This window comes from Rattus norvegicus, chromosome 1 (assembly GCF_021556685.1).
Source record: "Rattus norvegicus strain SHRSP/BbbUtx chromosome 1, alternate assembly SHRSP_T2T, whole genome shotgun sequence".
NCBI classification, from domain to species: Eukaryota; Metazoa; Chordata; class Mammalia; order Rodentia; family Muridae; genus Rattus; species Rattus norvegicus.
This window is the reverse complement of record NC_141534.1, coordinates 136286396-136312109: the sequence shown is the minus strand read 5'-3', so window position 1 is coordinate 136312109 and position 25714 is coordinate 136286396. Positions and strand designations below refer to the sequence as shown.

The 25714-nt window shown below is 42.1% G+C and overlaps 1 long non-coding RNA gene and 1 pseudogene across 1 annotated transcript; one reads left to right on the top strand and one right to left on the bottom strand.

Moving 5' to 3' along the window:
- Nucleotides 1-689: 689 nt before the first annotated feature.
- LOC134484900 (uncharacterized) lies at nt 690-18616 on the bottom strand. The gene is made up of 4 exons (XR_015655227.1): nt 18415-18616; nt 5439-5629; nt 2863-2970; nt 690-2155 (listed from the first exon to the last, which is right to left on the bottom strand). It is a non-coding gene; the product is annotated as an uncharacterized LOC134484900 (long non-coding RNA).
- Nucleotides 3358-4712, top strand: Dcaf12-ps1 (DDB1 and CUL4 associated factor 12, pseudogene 1; annotated as a pseudogene).
- Nucleotides 18617-25714: the final 7098 nt, after the last annotated feature.

The window sequence follows — 25714 nt, the reverse complement described above, 5'->3', positions numbered from 1 at the left end:
TATTCCCTTTCCCGGTTTCCAGGTCAACATCCCCCTAACCCCCCCTCCCCTTCTATATGGTTGTTCCCCTTCCCATCCTCCCCCCATTACCGCCCTCCCCGAAAGAAAGAATCCCGTTCACTGAGGGTCCAACCTTGGAAGAACCAAGGGCTTCCCCTTCCACTGGTGCTCTTACTAGGCTATTCACTGCTACCTATGCAGTTGGAGCCCAGGGTCGGTCCAGTTGGTCTTTGGGTAGTGGCTTAGTCCCTGGAAGGTCTGGTTGGTTGGCATTGCTGTTCATATGGGGTCTCAAGCCCCTTCAGCTTTTTCAGTCCTTTCTCTGATTCCTTCAACGGGGGTCCCATACTCAGTTCAGTGGTTTACTATTGGCATTTGCCTATATATTTGCCATATTTGTGGTTGAGGAAACTGATGCTTTAAAGTCATGATCCCTGGCCGCAAGTCCCCACCAGGAATGCTATTTCCTAGATGCCAGGGCAAGTCCAGCCTATAATTTTAGTCTTCTCACCCCACCCCATGTTATAGTATTCACAATTCTTTTTAGAATTAGGCTCAATTTAATATAAAAATGACAAACATATAAATTGTTAAAAGGAAGAATTATGGATAGAAAGTGGTCATGGAGAACAGGCATAGTCCATTCCATGTCTTTCAAAGACAGCAAGAGAGATGGGAAGACAATTACTAAGACCTTGAAAAGAGCTTGCTTTTATTTGTTTGTTTGCTTGTTTGTTTATCTATTTGTTTTTATTTTTACACTCCAGATTTTATACCCCTCCTGGTCCACCCCTGAGGGTTCCATATCCCATACCTCCTCCCTGCCTCTCCCCAGTAGCCTCCCCCCGCAGTACCCCTGCCCCCCACCTCCACAAGGATGTCCCCACCCCATCCACCCCACCAGACCTGTAAACTCCCTGGGGCCTCCAGTCTCTTGAGGGTTAGGTGCATCTTCTCTGATTGAACCCAGACCTGAAAGTCCTCTGCTGTATATGTGTTGGGGTCTCATCTCAGCTAGTGTATGCTGCCTGCTTGGTGATCCAGTGTCTGAGAGATCTCAGGAGTCCAGGTTAATTGAGACTGCTGGTCCTCCTACTGGGTTGCCCTCCTCCTCCTTAGCTTCCTCCAGCTTTCCTCTAATTCAACTAGAGAGGTCAGCAGCTTCTGTTCATATGTTGGGTGCACATATCTGCATGTGACCCTTTCAGCTGCTTGTTGGGTCCAAGTGGCATACACTTGCGGGGACTAGGGAAAGTCTTGAGTGAATGTGTTCAGAGTAGATTAATATCTGAGTGAAAGTGTGCTATTGACATGAACACAGCCATGCCCAGGACCCCAGTGCCTCCGGATCCATGACATTAGCAAAGTTTTATCCAGGAGTGACTCAGGAGTAAACAACAAAGTCTTCCCTGATTAAAGTGAGAATATACCATGACATTATACACCAAACTACCTCAGCCACACGTACCTCCTCTGGGATGACTGCAGTTGAGATTATTCTCTTACAGAGACTTCTTACCAGGACTAGATAAACCTGCTTCCTTGTCCAGCTGCATTTAATAAACCCATTTCCTCCTTTCTGATGTATAAAACAGATGCAGAGTTTCTGGATGGCTGTTGCTACTGTATTGAGGCTCTCCATCAGACTGAGCAGAGCCCATCCAACGCCACCCATTTCAGATCACTCCCTGAAGCTGTGGCAGAGAAAAGCATCTCCAAAGACATAGGTGCGCACAAGAATAAAAAATAATCAAAGTTTCCAAAGAGAAAATACTTGGCGAAGCTTGGTTCGTCGTCGTTTTCTTTTCCCTTTTGAGTTTCCCATGTGACTGAATTACTGGATCTGTAGCTGCAGTGAGCCTATGAGTTTCCTAGGTTGATGTCCTTTGCCATCCATTATATGGAGTATGCTTTGTTGAACATTAAAATACACATTCACTCCTCTGTCGTGATGATATGTAATTGAACATTTATCAAAACCTAGAGAAAAGGCATTGGGTGTTGTAATTACATTTAAGATGTGCGACATTGTCATTAAAGTTTATTGTGTAGTGAAGAATCATGAGGAGCACTCCCTCCATATGCTGAGTGCTGAATTCACTCTTGGGAAGCTCAGCCATGCAGCTCTTTCGATGGTATCCATGTTGTCTTCCTTCTGGAAAGCAATGGACAGGGGGACATTTTCTCAGAATGACAAATTCTACACAGATAAACATCAAGGACCACACGTTTGATTTCTATGGACATTCTTCATTTCTTGAGTTCAGGAATCCAAGAAGATACTAGCTCATAGGTCTACAACACGAGCCCTGGGGAATCACAGGCGAATGCCTAAGGCAAAAGCACCCCACTCAAATCAGTTCCTTAGCTTCCCTGTACTTAGCCTTAATTGCAATTCTGTGTTAATAAATGTCACAGACCCAAAGAGAGTTGGCCTGCAAATTCTAACATCTAACCAGCTAACACACAGGTGCTCACCAAATGTTAAACAAAAACAAGCAATGATTAGTAAACATTGACAAAATTATGAAGCTCATCACAGTTGTAGCTAGTCATTACACACATGTAACGTCTGTGACATTTGCTTATTTTGTGATGGTTCATATCTCAAAAGGCAAGCAGGCTTTGGAAACAGAAAATGCTTGGTTTCATGCTCTGGGTCTTGTTCTAGGGAATGCAAGTCCATTGATGAATAACAAGTCTAGCTTAGGAAACTTTTTTTCCATTAATTAATTAATTTATTTACTTTACATCCTGATTGAAGCTTTCCCCGTCTTCTCCTTCCAGTCTTTTCCTGTCCTTCCCCTGACCTCCCTTCATTCTTTTCTGGAAAAGAGAGGACTTCCATAAATATCAACCCACCTTGGAATATTAAGGTGCACCAAGACTAGAGGCATCTTCTCCTTTTGAGTCTACACAACACAGCCAAGATAGGAGAGGCAGGCAACAGAGCCAGAGACACCCCCGTTCCTGCAATTAGGGGTCCCAAATAAAGATCAAGTTGCATATCTGGTAGATTTGTGCAGAGGGCCTAGGTTCATACCATGCATGCTCTCTGGTTAGTGATTCAATCTCTGTGAGCCCCTATGGGCCCAGGTTAGTTGATTCTGTACATTTTCTGGAGGTGTCCTTGACCTTTCTGGCACCTTCTATCCATCATTATTTTTTTTGTGTGTGTGTGTCAGAAAATTTTCTTTTATTGAAAATAGATTTTTCACTTTCCCATCTCCTCCCCTTGTCCCAACCTGGATTTTCCCTCCTTCCATTTACACGCCTCATTTTTATAGGCTGTTTCCCCGGGATCCATAAGGACCTACGGCCATTTTCTGGGCCAAGCGATGCTGCCCACTATAGCCCAGAAAGGAGTTAGCAGGAAACGGGAAAGCAGTTAGCAGGAAACAGAAAACCCCTGCCTCGCCAGGAGCCGGAGAGATGCTCAGTGCCGGCAGTTTGGCTGGGATCACTCGGTGCACAAAAGGAAAAGACTCCCCCCCCAGTGAAGAGATCCCTAGTGTACTACCTGAAGACTTGTGAAGTCAGGCTACAGAATGAAACCCACTACTCTCAGGTGTTACATGGTTATGGGTCACAACAACTTCCCAGTCTCCTCAAGGAGAGAGAATTTCACCTTAGGACCCTTAATAAAGTGTTTGCTTCTCAGTGCTTGAGTCGTAGGCAAGTGGTGTGTGGCATAAAATGCAACATGCTCTTTGTAGTGGATATCCACACGGGCCACATTACCAAGATTCCCATTCTGAAAGTCCAGGAACCTAGATGTGAGACTCAGCAGGGCTGTAATATCCATGCAGTTGAACTGAATCCTAGAAGACTCCTAGCGACTGGAAGAGACAACTGAAACAGTTTTGCCATCTATTGCCTGCCTACATTGGATCATATGTGTGTGGGTGAGGATGGACACAAGGATTAGATCTTTTCTATTGTGTGGATCAATGATACTGTTGCAGTGCCTGGTTCACGGGATGGGTCTATGGGTCTCTGGGAGGTGACAGATGATGGTTGACCAAAAGTGATGCAAGACATAATGTGTCACCATTACCTGTGTATGCTCATATCGCTCACAAGGCCTTAAAGGATATCACCAAGAAGGATACAAACCCAGACAACTGCAAGGTGCGGGCTTTAGCCTTCAACAAGAACAAGGAGTTGGGAGCAGTATCGCCAGATGGTTACTTCCATCTCTGGAAGACTGAAAGTGCACTGTCTAAACTCCTTTCCACCAAATTGCCATATTGTAGAGAAAATGTGTGTCTGGCCTATGGTAGTGAGTGGTCAGTACATGCGGTGGGCTCTAAGCACATGTCTCCTTCTTGGACCCATGGCAGCCATCGGACAACATCAAATCTGTCTGCTCCAGGGAGCGAAGCACTGGGATTTGATCCGTGAGCTTCTATGAACACATCCTCACTGTGGGCACAGGGCAGGGCTCCCTGTTGCTCTATGACATCAGAACTCAGAGATTTTTGGAAGAGAAGCTCTCAGCTTGTTATGGTCCAAGACCAGACTCTCAGAGGAGAATCTCAAACTAACTACTGGCAAGGGCTAGCTGAATCATGATGAAACCTGGAGGAAATACTTTTCAGACGTTGATTTCTTCTCCAATGCTGTTTATACCCACTGCTACAAAACTCTTTGTGACAGGGGGTCTCCACTCTTCTAGTCTCCATGGAAACTATGCTGAACTGTGGAGTTAATGACAATGACTACTACCTTTCTCCCAAAATGCAGATTTACACTAACTTCCACCCTTAAAAAAAGAAAATAGATTTTTCATACAATATATTCTGATTATGGCTCCCTCCTCCAACTCCATCCATGTTCCTCTACACTTCCTTCTGTGTAGTTCAACACTCTTCCTATATTTCCTTAGAAAACAAATAGGCATCTAAGAAATGATGATAAAATAAGATTAATTAATACAAAAACAGACAAGTTAGAATAGGACCAATCAAAAAGAAGAGAAAAAGCCAAAGGCAAACCACAAGAAACACATATGGATGCAGAGACACTTCTGAATACACAGAAATCCTATATACACATAACCTGTCGGGTTAAAAGAACAATGCCCTGACATAATTTTAGAAGAGCAAGAACTTCCATGGATACCACTGAATCAGTTGTGTTGGCCATTGACTACTGGGCATCAAGTCTACCTTAAAAGTGGGTCATTTCCTAAGTGAGACTCTCAGGAAAAAAAAAAGACAACTGCCTTTTATCTGCAAGTGGTATCAAGTGACTGAAGCTCCTAGGTTAGGGAAAGTGTGTGTATGTCCACTTCCTCTCTCAGCCCTAGTATCCCATCTGGTGCAGACCTGTGTAGGTCCTGTACATGTTGCCACGGTCTCTGTTTGTTCATATGTACTTCAGCTGTGCTGTTTAGAAAGCCTCATTTCCTTGGTGTCTCCATCCCTCTGACTTACACTTTTTATGTCTTCTCTTCCACAGGGTTTCCTTAACCCTCAGGGAAGGGATTTGATGGAGACATCATGTTTTGGGATGAATGTTCCAAAGTCTTTCATTCTCTTCATAATGTGTGGGTGAGGGTCTCTATAGTTGTTTCCATATGTTGCAGGAAGAAGTTTCCATGATGATGGCTAAACAAGGCCATGACCTACAAGCATAGCAGAATGTCATTAGGAGTCATTTTATTGCTACCTTTTCTTTTTCTTTCTGTCTGTTTTCAGTCCATTAGTATTTGATTTTACCCTAGGTCCCTGCCCCGGGTCTATATAGTCTTAGGATCTTTGTCATTCAAACAGTGTTTGGTATGGATTTGTCCCATCCTTTCGGAGCTTGCAAGAGAACCTTCCAGTGCTATGAACTTTAGTGTGTAGATGTGAAGGCCCTAAGTAGGCACCAGCTTGGCTTCTCCATGCTCATTGAGTTCTTTAGGTATTATCTTCAGCAAATAGAGTGTTACTGTTTGTTAGTTTGTGGAAAGCCACCCTTGGCAATAGCCTGAGTTGTTTGGGGCTTCTCACGTGACCCTTTTGAGCAATAACTCAGTTGATGTGATCCATTCCTGGTACTGGAAACTTTATTTAGTGATGAGAAATGTCCAATTGGGGCTCTAGTTTTAGCCATTAGGTTTTTTTTTTGTTTGTTTTTTTTTTTTATTAACTTGAGTATTTCTTATATACATTTCAAGTGTTATTCCCTTACCTGGTTTCCGGGCAAACATCCCCCTCCCCCCTCCCCTTCCTTATGGGTGTTCCCCTCCCCATCCTCCCCCCCTTGTTGCCCTCCCCCAACAATCTAGTTCACTGGGGGTTCAGTCTTAGCAGGACCCAGGGCTTCCCCTTCCACTGGTGCTTTTACTAGGATATTCATTGCTACCTATGAGGTCAGAGTCCAGGGTCAGTCCATGTATAGTCTTTAGGTAGTTAGCCATTAGTTTTGTGGTCATTAGTTTTAGCTGGGTGTCCTTATCTTTCCTTCCTCTCACTGTTTGAGTCTTCAATTCCAACCCTCTACTCATATCTACCCATAATCACCTTTTCTGTTTCTACTTTCTATGGAGGTCCATCTCCCCATCCCCAGTCTTTTACTCTATATCTAATCTCTGAGGCTAGAAAGATTGTAGCTTTCTTACCAATAACAACATCAGCGATTTTAATTAATCTTCCCCGTCAGTATTTTAGGTGATGTTTGCTCTGGTTTAAATTTGTAATTTTTGACCGAATAGGTTTTTTTTTCCTATGAAATTTGGTACTCCTGAAAGTGCCATATCTCTGTTTAGAACTGTACCATCCTGTTGGTGGGCTGTTCCTTTAATGTATACAGCATGAGTCTCCTTATCTCTTCAGTCAGATATTATAAAACTGCACTTGTTTATTTCTTAATTACATCTCCCTGGAACACAAAGACAATACAATTCTTCAAAGAAACTGAAAAAAAATCTCTAATTTCATATGGAGACACTAAAGACTCAGGAGAGTCAAAACATCCTTGAACATTTAAAGAATGACTGTTGGTATTGCCATCCTAGATTGCAAGATGTGCCACCAAGCTACAGTAGTAAAAATCTAGCATAAAATGGGTCAATACTATAAAATAGGGGACCCATATATAAGCCCACCCTTCTATAGCCATCTGCTGTTTGAAAAGAGGACAGCAATGCACATTAAAGAAAGTGTAGTATCTTCAACAAATGGTGCTTAGAAATTGGCATGAAGACTAGAATTAGGTCATTACCTCTAACCTTGGATAAAACTCAATTACAATAAGTCAAGGACCTCAGCATAGGACTATTCTTTGAATATGATGTAGAAAAAAGTAGGTGTTATACTTGAGTTCATTGATATGGGTAGGAAATTTCTGAAAAGGATCATAATTGAACAGATATTAAGATTGAAAAAATAGGACCTTATAAAACTAAAAAGCTTCTATACATCAAAGAACACCATCACTTGAATGAAGAGGGAGCTTCAAGAATGGAAGGATTAATATGTAGTGTATATAAAGAACTGAAAAACTAAACTAAGTTCTAATTTACAACTCAGTTATAAATTAGAAACAGAACCAAACAAAAAGTTCTCATAACATGAAGTGCAAGTAGCTAAGAAATATTTAAAACATTCTTAGATATTAGGGAAATGAAAGTCAAAACTAGGCTAAGGTTTCATCTTACTCCAGTCAGAATGTCTAGAATAAAACAAAAACAAAAGAAGTGTTGGCAAAACCAGAGCTTCCAGGGACCTAGCCACTACCCAAAGACTATACATTTACTGACCCTGGGCTCCAACCTCATAGGTACCAATGAATAGCCTAGTAAGAGCACCAGGGGAAGCCCTTGGTCCTGCTAAGACTGAACCCCCAGTGAATGTGATTGTTGGGGGGAGTGCGGTAATGGGGGGAGGATGGGGAGGGGAACACCCATATAGAAGGGGAGGGGGAGAGGTTAGGGGGATGTTGGTCCAGAAACCGGGAAAGGGAATAACAATCGAATGTAAATAAGAAATACTCAAGTTAATAAAGAAAAAAAAATGTTGGCAAATGCTGGTAGAGATGAAGGGGAAAGGAATACTTATCCACCGCTGATGGGAGTACAGACTCGGGGAGCCACTGTGAGAATCGGTTTGAATGTTCTTAAAATGTAAAAATAGATCTATAGTATGATGTATACTACTCTTGGGCATATAGCTATATATCCAATAATAGACATATCTGTTCGTCCATCTTCATTGCTGCTATGTCCATAATATCCAGGAAATGGAAACTGCCAAGCCTATTACTTGGTAATAAAAATGTGGTATATGTACACAGTAGAATATTAGTCAACTATAAAGAAAAACAAAATTATGGAATGTGCAAGTAAGTAGAGGAAGCTAGAAATAATCATGCCGAGAATGGTTAACGCAGAACCAGAATAAAAAAGGTCTATTTTCTCTCAGTTTTCAGACATCAGCTTTGAGTCTTCAGATATGAGTGTTCCATTTGAAATACCCACAGAGGCCAGGGAACTCCTAACAGGCCATGAGGGTGGGATTTCAAGATAGGGAAAGAGAGTGCACATGCAGAGAGGGTTAGAGAATACCATGGAAAAGGAAGTGGGACTGGGAGGGCAAAACAGAGAAGGAATATGGAGAGGAATAACTAACATTAAAGAACTTTTGAAAGATGAATATAGAAGCATCCTAAAACATGCACACACACACAGTTTAAATGCTGCTGCCCTATAACAGGACAATGTCCCTACTAGACACCATGGGCTAACAAATAAAACTTGCAGTGCAAAGAATAGGTTACTTTTTTTGGAGTTGTTGGCTAGTAAGCTCCCACAGAGCCCCTCAATCATTACAGAATATTTCCAGTGTTCTTGGGAGCCCTTTACAATTTGGTGATAAGATTTTATAGCTGAAGACACAGCATACTCATACAATAGAACTCAGAGAAGTTGAGCTGATATCTGCCTTAAAGCTTTATCTCTACTGACCAGATTTTATACCACTGGAAGGTACGATTTATGCTACTGGAGTGAAAAATGATCACTCATCTTTTCTAGCTGCGAGTCATGACTGCTGGCGATAATGATATTGAACTAGCAATGCTTGCTCGCTGGGTAATAGTGGCACAAATGTCACGGGAATGACCAACTCCTCTGATTAGATTTGAGATCCACTACACAAGTTGAGATCCTCATCTGGCACATGCTGTGCCCAGGACCCTGTGATTGGATAATTCACAGACCGTTAGGGAAACCTGTGAACATTATTCTGTTAAATGGAAATAGTATTCAACTAATTCTATGACTTATTACTCTACTCATAGACAAGGCCATTTGTCAAGCCTTATCAGAGAAAAATTTCTTTCAGTAAATGAGGTAAACAGAGACTCCTGTTGGTGTAGGTATAGAAAATAAGGGAGTTTGGAACTCTTACTCACAGATGAGACATCTACATCATACACCTCTCCTCCAAGTCTCAGCGATTATTGCAGAGAGGGAGCAGAAAAAAGTCATAAGAGACACAGGTAGTAGATGACTACATGGAAACGGTGTCTTCTGGATCCAGCAGAATGACTGTAGGTATGGATTCACATAAGTAGTGATAACATGCATAAGACCTGTGTCAGCTCAAGTTGGATAAAATACCAGCATCAAGGGGGGAAGTGGATGCAATGTTTTACTACTAGACAAGGAGCTATTGACAACTGACTACTGTTGGGATAGGGAGAGTCAGTTTTCCTTAAGGATTATGCTCCTGGTAGGCTGACCATACTCCAGAAAAAGGCTCACAACCAAGAATATGTGGGCAGCACAATTTGGACTTGATTGAAAAAAAAAAGACCTAAAGCTTTGTGGGTAGGGAAGGAGAGTATGGATCTGGAGGGAGTGAGGAAGGAGTAAATATGATCAAAATATATGAGAAGAAAATGGAGCCATTAGTTCTGGTAATTAGCTAACAGTCTCCACATCATTATAATTAGTCATTCTATAGTAATGGGGAACCTGCTAATTTCTGGCTTCCTGCAATTGGACAGTTGAACTGTCACTTAGCTCTCATCTGGAGAAGCAACTCATGCAGTAGAATTAGTACAGTAGTTTGTCTTACAGCAATTGCTGACTCTAAGTGCAGCATTACACTGATAATTTCCTCCCCTGAATCATTGGGCTCCCTTTTGTTCTATTAGAATGATGACAAAAAAATGAACCACACTGTAAACTCTGGGTGGTGGTTTAATACCCCACAGCTCAGGTCACCCTCTGACAGCTCCTGGTATCATCATTCTTGTCCAGGTCCGAAAAACTATAGCTGAATACCACTGCTGGGGAAATATTCCAAAGAAATCAAAGTCAGTATGCAATTGAGATACCTGTGCAACCATGTTCATCGTGATATTCCAGATAGTTGAATTACAAAATCAGCTTAAGTCCCCATCAGCAGATGAATGGTTAAACAATGAAGCACATACACACACACACACACACACACACACACACACACACACACACACCCCACACACACACACACACACCAACTCTCAACTCCCAACCCGCCACATCCAAAATCCTGGCTCCGAGTGATCATATAGAAACCACCTCCAAGTTCTCTTAGTGTTAATTCCTGGGGTTCACTTGGTGTTAATTCCTGCAGTTTCTCCCACACTACCTTTCACTGTTCATTTTATCTGCATTTCTCTTCCAAGGCTTCTCTTTCTTTTTTTATTTTTTAAAATAAACCCTTTATTTGGCCCCAAGTTTGGAGGTCCAAGGTATCAGACATCAATCAGACATTGATCTGGATCTTGGCTATGGCACATGGTGGCAGAGGGATATGTATAAAAAGTGTTTGTGTCACCAAGTGGGCAGTCACAGAGGGTCCCATGGTAACAGGGTCATATTCCTGTGACCCTCAAACCTCTAACTAGACCTTACCCACCAGTAGCATCAGCACACGGCCATGCCGCCCATCCTAACGACCCCCCAGAGGACACAGACTACACTCACATCACAGCAAGGCCCTGGCTGTTTTCCCTGCAGCACCAGCTGCAGCACTCAAGTGCTAACCAAACACATGTCCCTTCATGTTATCCCTCCTGGCATGCACCTTGGTGCTGCCGGCCAAGCCTCTGGCTGCCAAACTGTTGGAGCCACCAAGTTCAAATGTAAGGAAGTATTTAATCAGAAAGGCAGCTCAAAAATGAATGAACGAACAAATGAACGAACGAATGAACGAATGAATGAACGAAAAGTGACATAAATCGAGATGAAGATCCTGGTGCGAGCTGGAAGGGCTGTGCTAATGTGAAGAAAGTTCTCAAATGATGCAAAGCACAGTCATGTGGCCTAAGCTCCTGGGCTCAGCACAATCGGGGCTCGATCCTGCAGCTCGATTCACAGGGAGGGGTAAGATTAGGAGAGCCCACTTCCTCCGGGGAATAAGGAGTGCAGAAGGAACACGTTGTCTAGAGTCTATACATGGATCTCTAGAGCCAGAGAGGCAGGCAGACTCAGCCTTGAGCTAAAGCAGATACCACAGCGCCTCCTTTTGAATCTATAGCTATGACTCTAGAACCCACCCCCATTTAGCAGCCTTTTGCTTCCAAGACTTGCATTCTAACCCTTTCAGTGAAAAGAACGTCCTTTGAGCAGCAGCTCGAGTCTGCTCTTGGGACCAACATGTGTCCTACACACCCTGTCACAGAGCAAACTCAATCTCAAATCACTTCCATTCACCCTCCTGAGATTGATCATAGGCAACCAGAAGACAGGATCTTTTTTTCTTTTTTTAATCCTTCCGGCTGTCTGAAATGCTCGAACAGTTAAGGAATAATGGCCATTTTGCCCCTACCAAATACCAACGCTCTGACAAAAAATAGGATGGTTATTTATCTGTTTTCTTTTTAAAAATTTAAATGCACCCTATAGTTGAAACCTCACCTGCATTGTAGACGGACCCAAATCAAACAACTGTGGCTCATTCTTGGCCTTTGATTTTTATATCCATGCATGTTAAAAAAGAGAGCGAGAGAAAGAGAGAGGAAAACCAAACATGTGTGCTGCCTTTTAATAAAGATCATATTAAAAATTCAATAAATAGCAATATCTCTGATCTCTTAACAAAAGCTTCTGGTATACAGGAAATTAAATGAAGAAAAAAAAAACCACCTTGTTAAGCCTTTTTGATTTCTGTACATTGTAGCTGGGAGCAGAATTGTTTAACTTGTACATTTCTTCATCTTTTCTCTCTTTCTTCTTTTTTTTTTTTCTTTTTTACATTTTAAAATCTTTTCTTGCGCACACGTTGTCCGGGCAACACCACCCATGAAGCTTGATTGGTAGAAACATTTAGAAATAAAGAGGGAGGGGGCGGGGAGGGGGCGAAGGCGCGCGCCATTGTCTCATCCTGGCGGCCTAGCTGGGAGGGTTCTACCTCGCGCCAGGTGATAACCTGAGACTTTATCTTGTCTTCCCCTGGCCTCCCTGAAGCCTGCCAACGCTTCTGCTGGCTGTTAGGCATTTTAAATATCCCCCCTGAGCCCTAACCTCACCCCCTTTCTCTTCTTGTCAGCTGGAATGTCTCGGAGCTGTCAGGGGCTTGTTGCTTATTGATGTTTCCGTGTGTTTTATGTCTTTTCTGAGATATGACAGGCCCTGACACAGTGCTGATTTCAATCAGCCTGCTTGTGGAGAGGCCTAAGATTTTTAGTTGCACAATCCACGTCTCAAGCATACTTCAGAGCCTCTGTCTAATGAAAATGTTGCGGGAAGCTGAAATAAAGGCTCTGTGCCCAACAGACAGCAGCTGAGGAATTCATGGGGCTTGAGAAAAAAAAAAAACCGTGAGCGTATGGACTCCCCGCTCACACACACATACACACTTGCCGCGGAACGCCCCCTCCCCTCTTTTGTTATAAGAAAAGCAAGAACAGAAAGTGACCCCCTGAGCCAAAGGTTCTGACACTGAATCAAATCCCTTTAGGTCTGAACTGACAGGCTGGGCCTGGCTTTAGATTACGTTATCACATCTTGGAAGGAGGCTGGCATGTTCCTCTGGGTTCCCTGTGTGTGAAGGGCTGGCGTTTTACCCTTGCTGCCTATTAAGTCAAGATCTGATGTCTTGTCGAGAATGAAACCACATCACACGCAGAGGGCTGGGATAAAGGGCAGAGAGAAAACGCAGCCGTGGAAATAAAATGCAGAGCCCAAGAGGAACTCATTTAGGTTGTTTACATGGCTGGCCATGAGAAGATTAAAAATACTAGAAAACGGTTTTGGGCAAATCGTGTGTCATTTCCTGAGACTCATACAGACATCCAAGTTTACACTGTGTTGACCATATTCAAGGTTGGAGGGCCCCTGAGCACTCAAGGTATTTCATTCAGGCACGTCAGCTCATTCTTTTGATGGCCTCCAGCAGATTTAATCCCAGAACCCAGCAAAGAGCTTGGTACAAAGTGCCTAGCCTTGCGCATGCGTCTGGAAAGATGTGGCATCTCCAGTAATATCTTGGCGTTTGTTTCACCAACTTAAAATACGAATAGTTTTCCTCTCTTGGAGAGGAGTACCTTTTCATTGTTGAGCTTCTAAACTTTAAAAGTCAAGCAATAAATACGGCTTCTATGTGAAAGAAGACCCCCATTGATGAGGATCTGATTTTAAACATTTCAGAGACCCTGTTCTCTTTTCTCTACTTGACAAACAGACCCGCAAGTGACCTGTAGTTAATATTCATCATCTGGGATTTTTAGAGAGGAAAAACAAAAGGCATGGTATTATGTCAAGAGCAATTAGAATGATGATATTTATTGAAGGATGAATAAAGATAGTCTCCAAAGGAAGCAGAATTCTGTCAGCCCAGAAAACAAGCAGGGGACAGTATCTTTTCCAGGGCAAGTATGGTTGGGAGAAAAAGAATACATCTGGGTGTTAGGCTTGAGAAGTAGCTCTTTGGGGACTCAGGGTCTATGTCCTGGTTCAGTTTTTCTATCATTTAGGAGGTGAGCTTTTACTTTAGAATGTTCTAGTCTGGCTTTCTCAGGAACACCCATCCTCCTGGAAGCGCTATCAGCTGACCTTGACTTACAGCCACTCTGGTGAGATGGTCCCAGCTCCTCCTTGTCTTCACACGTAGAGAGCAGTTCCTGAAGCATCAGATCCATCAGCGCTAGTTGAGGATGAGGCCTTGAGTTTGGCCTTTAATTCTCTGCCTCTTGCTAGCTGCTCAATTCACAGAGGACTGACTGGATTGTTCCAGGCCTGCTCAGTTCAGAGTGCGAGATATTCCTCCTTCAGGAGATGTGAAGTGCACAGTTTGCCGAGGTCATGCATGTGAGACCCCCCCCCCCCAATAAACACCAGCTCTCTCTCTCCGATTTGTTTCATTCGAGGACACCAGCGTGGGCAACCTTTAAAACACTGTCTCTAAGCCAGGTTCTTTACCACGGTGAGTTAGGGATTTAGTATTTTCAGTAGGGAAAAAAAATGCCTTTAAGCCACACGAAGTAAAAATCATGTTTAAAAAAATGGTGTCCCTCCACCCCCATTCCATTTTTAAAATGTTATGATATTTTTAACAATATTAATATGATAACAGTAGCATGTGTTTATTGGGTTAGTCTGTATTTTATGACTCAGTATCGGATTTGTGGCTTGTTTCTACCAGCTCTGTCACTATTAATTTTTGTTCCCATTTTTTTCCCGTCCACCAGAACATGCTCATAGAACTATTGCCTGCCTGTGATAAGCGCCATCAGCCGTTATTATTTCAGGGCTGCTTATCAACAGTCAACACATCTCCCCAAATTATAGTGTTTTTTTTTAAAGCAAAATAAAAATATGTTATCAATTTAACCCCTTGGTCACCAAAGAGCTCTTCTGCTTCTAGCCGAATCTGAAGGATGCTCTCCCGACGTGCTCTGACAGTAGAGGATTAGGAGGAACATGTGGAGGAGAGTTGGCACTGTGAAATACCACAGGAGGCAGGGAATGCTTTCACAGTGTGACTTTAAGATATGAACTCATATTGCTTCTGACTTGTGACCCAGCTCATGCAAACTGGTGCCTGAGTGCCAGGGTGGTCACTGACCCTTGGAAGGGCTGGTTGAGGCAGAAATGCTGGCTGGGAACTCCCAGAGATCACAGACCTGCCAGGCTCCGGGAAAATGACTGCCAATTTGGCCTAGTCTCAGCTGACTGCACACCCAGGAGGGAGGGTACGGCAGTAATAAAGCAGTTTAGTGGAGAAAGATATTGCTTCAAGCTCCCCATGCGTCCAGTCTATTTTATGACAACATTACTCACTCACACTTCCATACAGACAAGCACTCCTCACAACCCCCACTTCCCACTCCTTCAGACCCCACACCTTCCAAGGCCCCTCCCCTGCCATGGTATGGTCACGTGAATGCTCGAATGTACACTAGGATGTATATCATCTTTCTCCCAGAGAATGCTTTTTCCTCCAAACTGGAATGTTACTGTTTTAGCTACATTTCAAAGTATCTGTAGAGAAAATTCAGATGGACCTCAGCAGACTGGAGTTGGTCCCAGTAGTGATGTTCTGCGGACAGGGTGTTACTCTAAGTGCCCCTCGGTGTGTTTCTTATTTTTACCCAGGAGGAGATTTGACACTTGAAGATGATTTAATGATTAGGATTCTGTAATTTTCGTTCTTTCTTTCATTCTTCTCTCTCTCTCTCTCTCTCTCTCTCTCTCTCTCTATATATATATATATATATATATATATATATATATATATATATATATGCATGTGTGTGTGTGTGATGGAATGCAACCTCAAGTGCTGGTTCTTTCACATTCTTTGAGTCAGGATCTCTTGGTATTTTGATTCCGTGCTGTCTGGGCCGAGAGTTTCCCAGGGCCTCCTGACTCTAACCTCCTAACTCTCGGTAGGAGCACTAGACATACAGATAATGGACTACAGCTTCTGACTTATGTGGGTTCTTGGACCACTTTCACCACTGAGCCATCTCCCCAGTCTCAAGGATTAGAATCATAAGCAGCCTTTACAACTGCTCAAAAGGGATCCAAATTTACATTTACATTTGTAATGTGTTACCCTCTAGCATTTATTGTATGTGATAGATTTATCACAGGCAAATTGCTGCCTCGAAACCAGCCTCAGAACCATGTAGGCTTCTTTATTTTTTTTTAAAGAAGAGAAAATAGAAAACAATTTTCAAAACTCATAGGTGAGAAAGCAGGTAACAGCGAGAAGGAAAATGTATTTTGGATGCTGTCCTTGTGTTTGAGGAGCAAATAACAAAGCTACACTTCGGCCCCACGGTGAGCGATGCTCTGCTCCACAAGCAACACACAGAGCCGAATTTTGCTTGCCACGTTTTGATCAGCAAATATTTATCAAGTGTCACCCGCGTACCTGTGTTGTTTGTGCAGTTCTCAAGGCCACCTGGAGAGGTGACACTATCATTGTTACTACTCCACAGAAGAGGGTACTGAGGTCAGAGAAGTTAAAGTCAGACTCAGGAGATCTGCTTTTTTCGTTTTTTTTTTTTTTTAACTTTCAAAACTTCCTTGGACAACCCATCCCCACCAAAAGATTAGGCTCTTTCTTGCAGGCTTTTCTTATGCAGTGACTCCTAGGGACCCTGACTATTTACACAAAACTTCAGTAGGAATATAATTTTTTAAATTTAAATAATAATTCCAGGTTAAAATACACAGCCCACAATAAGATTTTACTAGGAAGATGTCCCTACTGTTTCTTATTTTGAACACGTGCTCTCTAAGATACAGGTAAGGAACAGAAAGCTGTCTCCCATTCATTTGGTGAGTACAATTATTTCTCTTCATACCTTTCACAAATTGTGAATCAAAGTTAAAGATGTAGTCTAGACGTTCAAAGGGAAATAATCCAATCTCTTCTCTCTTGCAAAAGTAACAGCATCGACAATTGACTAATTACAGGGAGAATTGGGCATTCCATGAAGATTAAGGGCAAGTAGCTAATTACACCCACAAGTGGCTAACAGCAGCTACAATTAGCTGTTTATAGGAGCAATTATGGGTGTAGCCAATTTTGCACTCCCAAAATAATTACAGGTGCAACATTGCACATGCCGTTAGACTTGTTGCCTTTCAGATGCAGGCCTGACGTGACCAACCTTCTTCATTCACTTTCCTACACAGGGAAGTAACCAAAGTGCTCTAAAATTAAAGTGACACATATTATCGACTTCAGAAATTTTAGATACTTAACCGACTTTGTGCTTCATTAATTATTTTTATTCTCAAAACCTGCTATCAACCCAATTCATATCCTCTGTTAATGCTCGAAGCATCTGATAAATAGCAACACTAAAGAAAACCATTAGATACCAGGTTTCTTTCCACTTTCTGAAGTGGACTCGCTAATTAATTGGTAGCAAAATATATGTAAACGCATATTTTAGGATCAAAGGACAGCAAACCCTTAACTGTCCATGTGAAGCTCTGGGTTGAGCCTTGATCTTAAAGCTGGTATCTTCCAACACTTAACTGAGAGATGCTTTGGAATGGCTACCATTTTCAGAGAAGTCTATTTGGAAAGCCAGATTTGAATGGAAAGATACATGAGTGATTCTTATTGAATCTCTTAAAATTAACTCCCTGCTCTGGGCAGCCTAAAAATCAAGGTATAGTCCAAAAGCTCAGAATTGAAACCAGTGACACATGTTTCAAAAGACACTCCCAGATCAGCCCATGCAGAGCCCTGTCCCCAGGCAGAAAGTAAACAACAATAATCAACAGATGATTGCTTTCTCCTTCCTTCTCTGTCTCTGTCCCTCTCTTTCTCTCTCCTTCCCTCCCTCCCTCTCTTCCTCCCTCCCTCCTTCCTTTCCTTCTTCTTTGTATTCCAAAAGTTTTTATTTGGCTTCTAAATTATATATTAATGTGCACAATTAAAAAGTTCTGTGCATTTTAGTTCTCACATGTCAGGAATTTTTATAAAGAATAAAGACAGTTCTGGTTATCATTCTGCCCACATGGGTCATTTCATTACTTTCTTAAAGCTGTGTTATAGCACAAGGCAAGTTGCTCTTCCTCAGAGTTGTGTATCAATTTCCTGCAAGAGCAAAACTTTCTGTTTTAAGAAAAAAGAACCAGTGAGAGGATGTTTATTGAAAGTGCAAGAACAGCATGTTTGAAGAGGAAGGAAAGTTCTGTAGAGAAGCGAAGACAGAAAGTAATCAACTCAAAATACCTTCAGGAAGTTTCTAAAACTGACCAGGTTCGTTAGCATCCCTTCTTTCTCCTATAAAGACTGCTGCGAGTCACTTACAGACAAGCCAAACTGTAAAGAACCTGGGCAAAGAAGAAGCCTGTCTACCAGAAGCAAGCACCGACCTGACGAACTACTGAGAAGAAGCACAGAACAGCTGAGTTGCTGGAAGAGTTCAGACCAGCTGAAACCATGCAAAGGCCACTCTAACCTGTTGAGCTGCCTGTAGACTGCTGTGCGCTCCAGATTTCCAACTTTCATGAGCTGTACCCAATGCTGGGGTGAGCTTTGTTGATGTCTTTGAATCATTTTTGCTCCTGTAATGACGCCTCACCTATATTCCTGTATGGAACCCCAGTAAAACTCATTTGTTCACCAAGGTGCCCTTCGATGTATTTACACTTTATTCTGTCAAGAACTCTTTTCTTGAGGAGAGTGTATGTACTTAACACCCTCCCCCTCCATATAGAGGTAGTGAGTTTAAGTCTATGACATTACCTGAGCTTAAAAAGCAGAAAATAATCACAAGACAATGAAATTGCAATCCACCATGACTGTGTATTCCAGAACTTAGTCAAATTTATGAAAAAATTCAAATATTTTGGCTGAAGCACCTAGAAGCAATGCTGTTTGAAAGCAGGGCCATTTGAGCATGGAAAAGTGAGGCAGGATGGCAGGCTGCTGTGTCTGGGCAGAGCCCCTGGGCCAGGATTTTGTCTGACACTGCAGTCCCTTTCCTTCTGGACCATGCTTTCCATGCTCCCTCTTAGAGTCATAGAAGATGTTTCCATCCATGGTCAGCCAAGCCTTGTTACGAAGAGACCAGTTCCAATGAGCTAGAATACAGGGTCTACCACTTGCTACTCAGTGGCTTCTTACAAGTGCTCCAGCCTTGCCCAGGCTCAGTTTCCCTCTCTGTACAAATCCAGTAAAATGGTCATAGCATGTCATTCATGGGATTGTTCCTGGCTGACATAATGTCTGTGGCTCAGTGGGGATGGACTTCAGGATGTTGACATTATACCATAAGAAAAACTGCAGAGTATTCAGTCTGCAAAACAACAAAAATCAGAGCAAACAAACAAATAAAAACAAACAAAATAGGCTTTTTCTCTGCATAAAGTGTTCTTAATTACAGTTAACCCTATTTGGATCACAGGAAGTAGTAGAAATGCCCAGGTATCCTCTTGTCCACCAGATGCTTATTTAATGGAAAATGAGATTTAGTGGTTGATGAAAGTTTGTGCTAAGCACTTTATTAATCTCATTACACAAGTCATTTTTTTTAAAATACTTACCCCAGTGAGGCAGTAGGTACTGGGATAATTGACATTTCACAGAAGTGAGAACCAAGTCTCAAAGAAGTTAAGTGACTTGGGCAACATCGAAAAACTGGATGTAGAAGATCTGGGGTCAAAGACTATACATGGACTGACCCTGGGCTCCAACCTCATAGGTAGCAATGAATAGCCTAGTGCTCTTACTAGTGGAAGAGGAAGCCCTTGGTTCTGCTAAGACTGAACCCCCCAGTGAACGTGATTGTTGGGGGGAGGGCGGTAAGGGGGGAGGATGGGGAGGGGAACACCCATATAGAAGAGGAGGGGGAGGAGTTAGGGGGATGTTGGCCCGGAAACCAGGAAAGGGAATAACAATTGAAATGTAAATAAGAAATACTCAAGTTAATAAAGAAAAAAAGGAAAAAAAAAGAAATGTAAATAAAATACTCAAGTTAATAAAGATAAAAAAAAAAACGAACATCTGGGGTCTGAATGAATACGGTAGAATGCACCATCAACACCATACCCTATTTGCTTAGTGTCTGAATGTACACACCCAACAATTAACAGAGTTCTCTCAGCATTCCTATTGAAAGAAGTCACAACAGTCCCTCCAGATAGAGAGAATTCTCATGGTGAGACGTGGCTTTCAATGCCTGATACTCATCTCGGGGCCTTAATGATGTTATTCATTGTTCGTCTTTACAGGTAGGCTATAAGCACTGTATAGGTTCGTTTACTGTGTTCATTATTGTGTAACACTGCTCCAGTGACCAGAGTTAAGCTATCTGAAAAGCATGTCATAAGTGATAGACACTGTCTTAAAATCTAGAACATTCCACTGTACTGCAGAGGTTAGAATGCTTCAAGTATACCTCACATAGAGTCTACAGCTTCTTTAAAGAGCTACATATATGGGGAGGTAAGATGGCTCAGTAGGTAAGGGAACTTGTGCCAAGCCATGTTCTGAGTTTGATCCCTAAATCAATGACCAAAGTAGGCAACAGACTTCTAAAATTGTCCTCTGGCTTCCACATGCTTGCTGTTACATGTGTATGTCTGCACTTACCCCTCTACACACACACACACACACACACACACACACACACACACACATACTCACACACACACTCATACACACACACACTCACACACATACACACACACAATTAAAAAATGCTCTACACATGAAAAAAGAGCTTGTATAAGTCAAGTGCTTCCTTGTTCACTAGTGAAATAAGCAGAGTAGAAATTTCACTAATTAAAAATATTGTTCACTTTTTTTTAAAGATTTATTTATTTATTTTATATATGTGAGTACACTGTAGCTGTCTTCAGATACACCAGAAGAGGGCATCAGGTCTTATTACAGATGGTTGTGAGCCACCATGTGGTTGCTAGGATTTGAACTCAGGACCTCTGGGAGAGCAGTCAGTGCTCTTAACCACTGAGCCATCTCTCCAGCCCCCTATTGTTCACTTTTTTAGAGAAGTCTTACACTTGTTTGATTAATGGTACTTTATGATGAAGCTAAATTGTTAGGTTATTTTTCTATCAGATAACCATATTTGCATTTCATGGTGTCAGCTTCATAGGCATGTTAAAACAGCCAGTGTACCAACAGGAAGGCTAACAGGGTGGTCTGACGATGCTCCCTTCTTAACTTAGGTGTAGCCAATGCACCAATGATGAGCATTGGCACTGGTTTGTCAGTCTGTTGTCATAGAGAGTGTCATACAATATGGAACGAGTTGGAGTCTGTGTTTCTGGCTTCTCTATACTACAGGAACATTGGCCATATCTAGAAAAGATCAGACTTGAAATCTTTTCTTTCAATGTAAGAGAAGTTAAGGGGCTCTCAGCATAACCCTTGGGACCCCAGCTAGGAAACACTTGACTGTAAAGTCAGTAGTACTAAGCCTGCAGCAACTAAGCCGTCCTTAGAATACACAACTCACCTTATGATGTTGTAGATTATTTTAAAGTTTGTGTTGGGTAGCAATGCCAATATATACCATCCAGGGAGAGATAACAATAGCAATGAATTTATTTAAGTCGCAGAGATTGGCAGACAGCTGTGGGACTTTTTCCAACATGCAATCTGTATATCCAAAGAAGTGGAGGACTGTTAAAAATTTGAAAATATTTGTGACTTAAAAACTGTATTTTCTACTCATTAGTAACATAAGATTATTATAAATGTATCAATACTAAAATAATATTAAATATTTTATTAATTCTTTGAGGATTTCAGAGTCCAGAGTGCTAACCATTACACCATGGAACCAGCACCTTTGAGGATTTCATAATGCATGCAGTTTACTTTAATCATGTCCACCCTAACTCCTCCTCCTTTCAAACTCAACTCAACCCAAATTCTATCACAAATTATGGGTTTTTTTTAACCTTTTAATAACCGGTTGAGTCCAACTCGTGCTGTCCCTAGTCTAGTGGGTATGGGGCCATCCACTGGAATGTGATTGATCTACCAAGGTCAACATCCTTACAGAAACTTGACTGTCCCTCTTCCTGTTCGTAGTTCCTCAGTTTGGGGTGGAGACTCATGAGCTCCTTTCTGATCCATGGTAGCTGTGACTGTGTGGTCTTATGCCGGTCTTGTGCAGGCAATCACAGCTGCTGTGAATTCATGAGCTCAACTATCCTGTAATTGCAAGGCACTTCTGTTTTTCTTCTGGCCCTCTGGCTCTTAAAATATTTTTGATCCATCTACTGAAATGGTCCCCAAGCTTTGAGGGGAGGGATATAATATAAAATTCCATCTGTGACTAAGCACTCCACAGACGTCTCTGTACTTCGACCACTTGTGGATTTCCATGTTAATCACTGTCCACAGCACAAAAAAACACTGGCAAGGTCTGAGAACTGTATTAATCTATAGGTTAAAAGGCAGTTTGATACTATGCCTAGTTAGTAAAAGTATAGTAATAACTTCATCCCTGAGGCCTGCGAGTTCTCCAGCTATGGGTACTTCATCAGATTTACAGTACCAGGGTTGAATGGGTGTGAAATCTAAGCGCATGGGATCTTCTGGGTCTCCTACTACACAGTTTAGTATGGCCTTGAGTTAGAGGTAATCTTTCTACCTCTGCCTTTGGAGTTGCAATTCTGAGATTGTAGACATGCACGATCCCATCCCACTCTCTGTGTTGTGGTGTGTGTGTGTGTGTGTGTGTGTGTGTGTGTGTGTGTGTGTGTAGACCCATGTTCTATGTCTCCTTCAACCACTTTTCCACTTTATTTTGAGACAGAATCTTTCACTGAACCCAGAATTTACTGTTTGGTTAGATTGGCTGACTAAATGTTGGTCTCCCTTTCTGGTATTTCAGGGACATGCTGCAGCGCTCGGATTTTCACATGGCTGTTGGAGATAAGAACTTAGGACCTACCTCAAGTTTGCGCAGCAACCACTCTACTAACTGTACCATTTCTCTAGCCTTTTATTTAGTTTTTATTCATGAATTAATCTGTGATCTCCAGCTTTTCCTTGTTCCAGCAGGTGGCCTGAAGTACTTGCTGATTGCCAAGGCTGCCAATGTATCACTGATTTCCCAGGCACATACCATGCCTGTGTTTGCTTGCCCTGCCTTTGTGTATTATTATTTTTTTATTCAGTGAGTATTTATTGACTAGCTGCTATACTTGGTACTGTAACTAAAAGTTAAGATAAGGGGCTTAGGGACACATAACATACACCCCCACACACAGACACACACACACACACACACACACACACACACACACACACACACAAAATCCCTGCTACTGCTTTTCTTCTTTTTCACCTTTTCCTTCCTTCATCTATCTCCCTCTTTCCTCCTCTTTTTCTCTTTTTTCTAATTTCTTTCTTCTTTTCCTCCCTCTTTTCCTCTTCCACACCCCCTAACTCTTCTTCCTAAGACAGTCTTACAATGCCTTAGAACTTACTATGTAGATCATTCTGCCCTCAAAGTTAGTGTTTCCTTTGCCTCTGCCTCTGCCTCTGCCTCTGCCTCTGCCTCTGCCTCTGCCTCTGCCTCTGCCTCTGCCTCTGCCTCTGCCTCTGCCTCTGCCTCTGCCTCTGCCTCTGCCTCTGCCTCTGCCTCTGCCTCTGCCTCTGCCTCTGCCACCTGAGTGTACACCATTACACTGAATCAAATCTCTTTTAAATTACTCCCCCCACTCTTTGGTGGGAAGACAAATGATCACTGAATAATTGAACAAACTGATTAGAAAATGCAGAGGAGAGGGAACACTCTGAAGGGGGGTTGCCAACAGGCAGTGTTGGAGACTGAGAGAGGGTAGTTTGGGAGATGATGATTGAGCTCCTATCTTGAACTGTGAACAGAGATAAGAGTGTTATGCTGTGCCAACATGGGTCCTGTATCAGCTTAATTCAACAAGGATGCACACTTCCGGTGAATCGGAAAACCACCTGCCTCCACACTTACCTGTGGTACCTGTTAGCAAGAGTTGCCAAGCCACATTCCGTGTGTACACTTCAGAGGGAATGTGAACTTCTGTGCTGGAAGAGTTAGCTTGGGTATGAGAGAGACAAAAGGTTCAAGCCTTTATTCTGGTTTTAGCCTACAAATAGCTAGAGACTTTTCAGATAATCTATCTTGCCCATAATATGACACTAAACAAAATGAAATGTTTCCTGATATTGCAAACAAAGTTGGCTATAGTTTTAGCTTCAAGAAGAAAATGTAGAGTCTCTGGTGTGAGTGTATCTTCAAAGTTTGACTTGGAGTTGAAAGAGCAGATTTCTCTGCTTTTGTGGTCTGAAACCTGCATGGCCATGAATGGGTGGGGGCTGTTTAACCTTTAGTGCGTCAAAATCAAAATCTGTAGAACCTCTAAATTTTAAATGAATGGAGGTGGGAAAGGAAGGATTGTCAATTAGAATTTATTGAACCTTTTGTCCAGAGGCCAAATGATGCAGTCTGATCAACTGCTTTTATACCAATTTTTGCTGCTGTCCTCTATGTTTTGATAAAAGCAGAACATTCTTTCAATATGATGGTTAAAATTTAATCAATAAAGAAAGTTGGCAGCAAGGTATAATTGAGAAAGCACATGAAGAACATGTATTGTATCTATCTAATATAATGGATTGTATGTAATGGATATATGTACTGTAATTATATATAATATATCCCACACTCTTGCTTGTTCCCTGCTGCTTTCTATGGTCAGGATTGATAGACAGGGACAGTGGAGATATCTTTGTTAGAGAGGAGGAGAACATATTTGGCTAACTTAACAGAGACTCTGCTTAGAATTCAGACTATGGCCCATGCTCAATTGGGATCTATCCAGCTTTTGAAGGGGACAAGCATTATCTTTGGCAGCACCATGCCATGAAGTGGTAGACATAATGCTATGTGACACGAGTCAAGTGAAGACAAACACTTCATATTCTCATTCATACATGGAAGGTAAAGTTGACTTCAAGGAAGTGGAGCAGAACTCGAGCCTTGGGGGTGGGGTCAGTGAAGGAGTGATAGGGAGAGCACTGTTAATGGGTCCAGGGGCATAGTTGGACGGATGAATGGCATTTAACAGAAGAATAACTCTGCTGACAACAATGAATTGGGTATTGCGAGCTAGCCACAGGGGCTGATTTTGAGTGTTTGACAAAGAAATGAAAACAGACTGAGGAGATGAATGTGCCAATCACCCAATCTGATCCTTACACAGTGACCTAGTTTTATGTCTGTTGCTATGATAAAGTACCCCCGACAAAAGGCAACTTCGGGAGGAGTTTGTTCCCATTTACACTTCTAGGTTACCATTCATGACTGCACAGAAATTAAGGGAAGAACTTCCAACAGCTAATCATATCACCGTCACAGTTAAGACCAGAGAGAAATGAATACATCCATGCTCACTTGTGTACTAGTTGTGTACTCAGCTATATTTAAGTATTCTCAAGCAGCTCCTGAACGATTGTGTAGGAAATGATGCCACCCACAGTAGACTGTGCCTTCCTACATCAACTAACTTAATTAGGACAATCCCTCATAGGCACACCCACAGGTCAACCCAATGTAGGACAATCTCTCACTGACACTTTCTTCCTAAGTGGTTTTGGGTTTTATCAAGTTGATATTTAAAGCTACCCATCACATATATAAATGTTTGTTGAAATGTCACATGCTATTGTATAACCATTTAAAATTATTAGGGATTAAAAATTATTATATAGGGTCTGTAGAAATGGTTCAGCAGTTC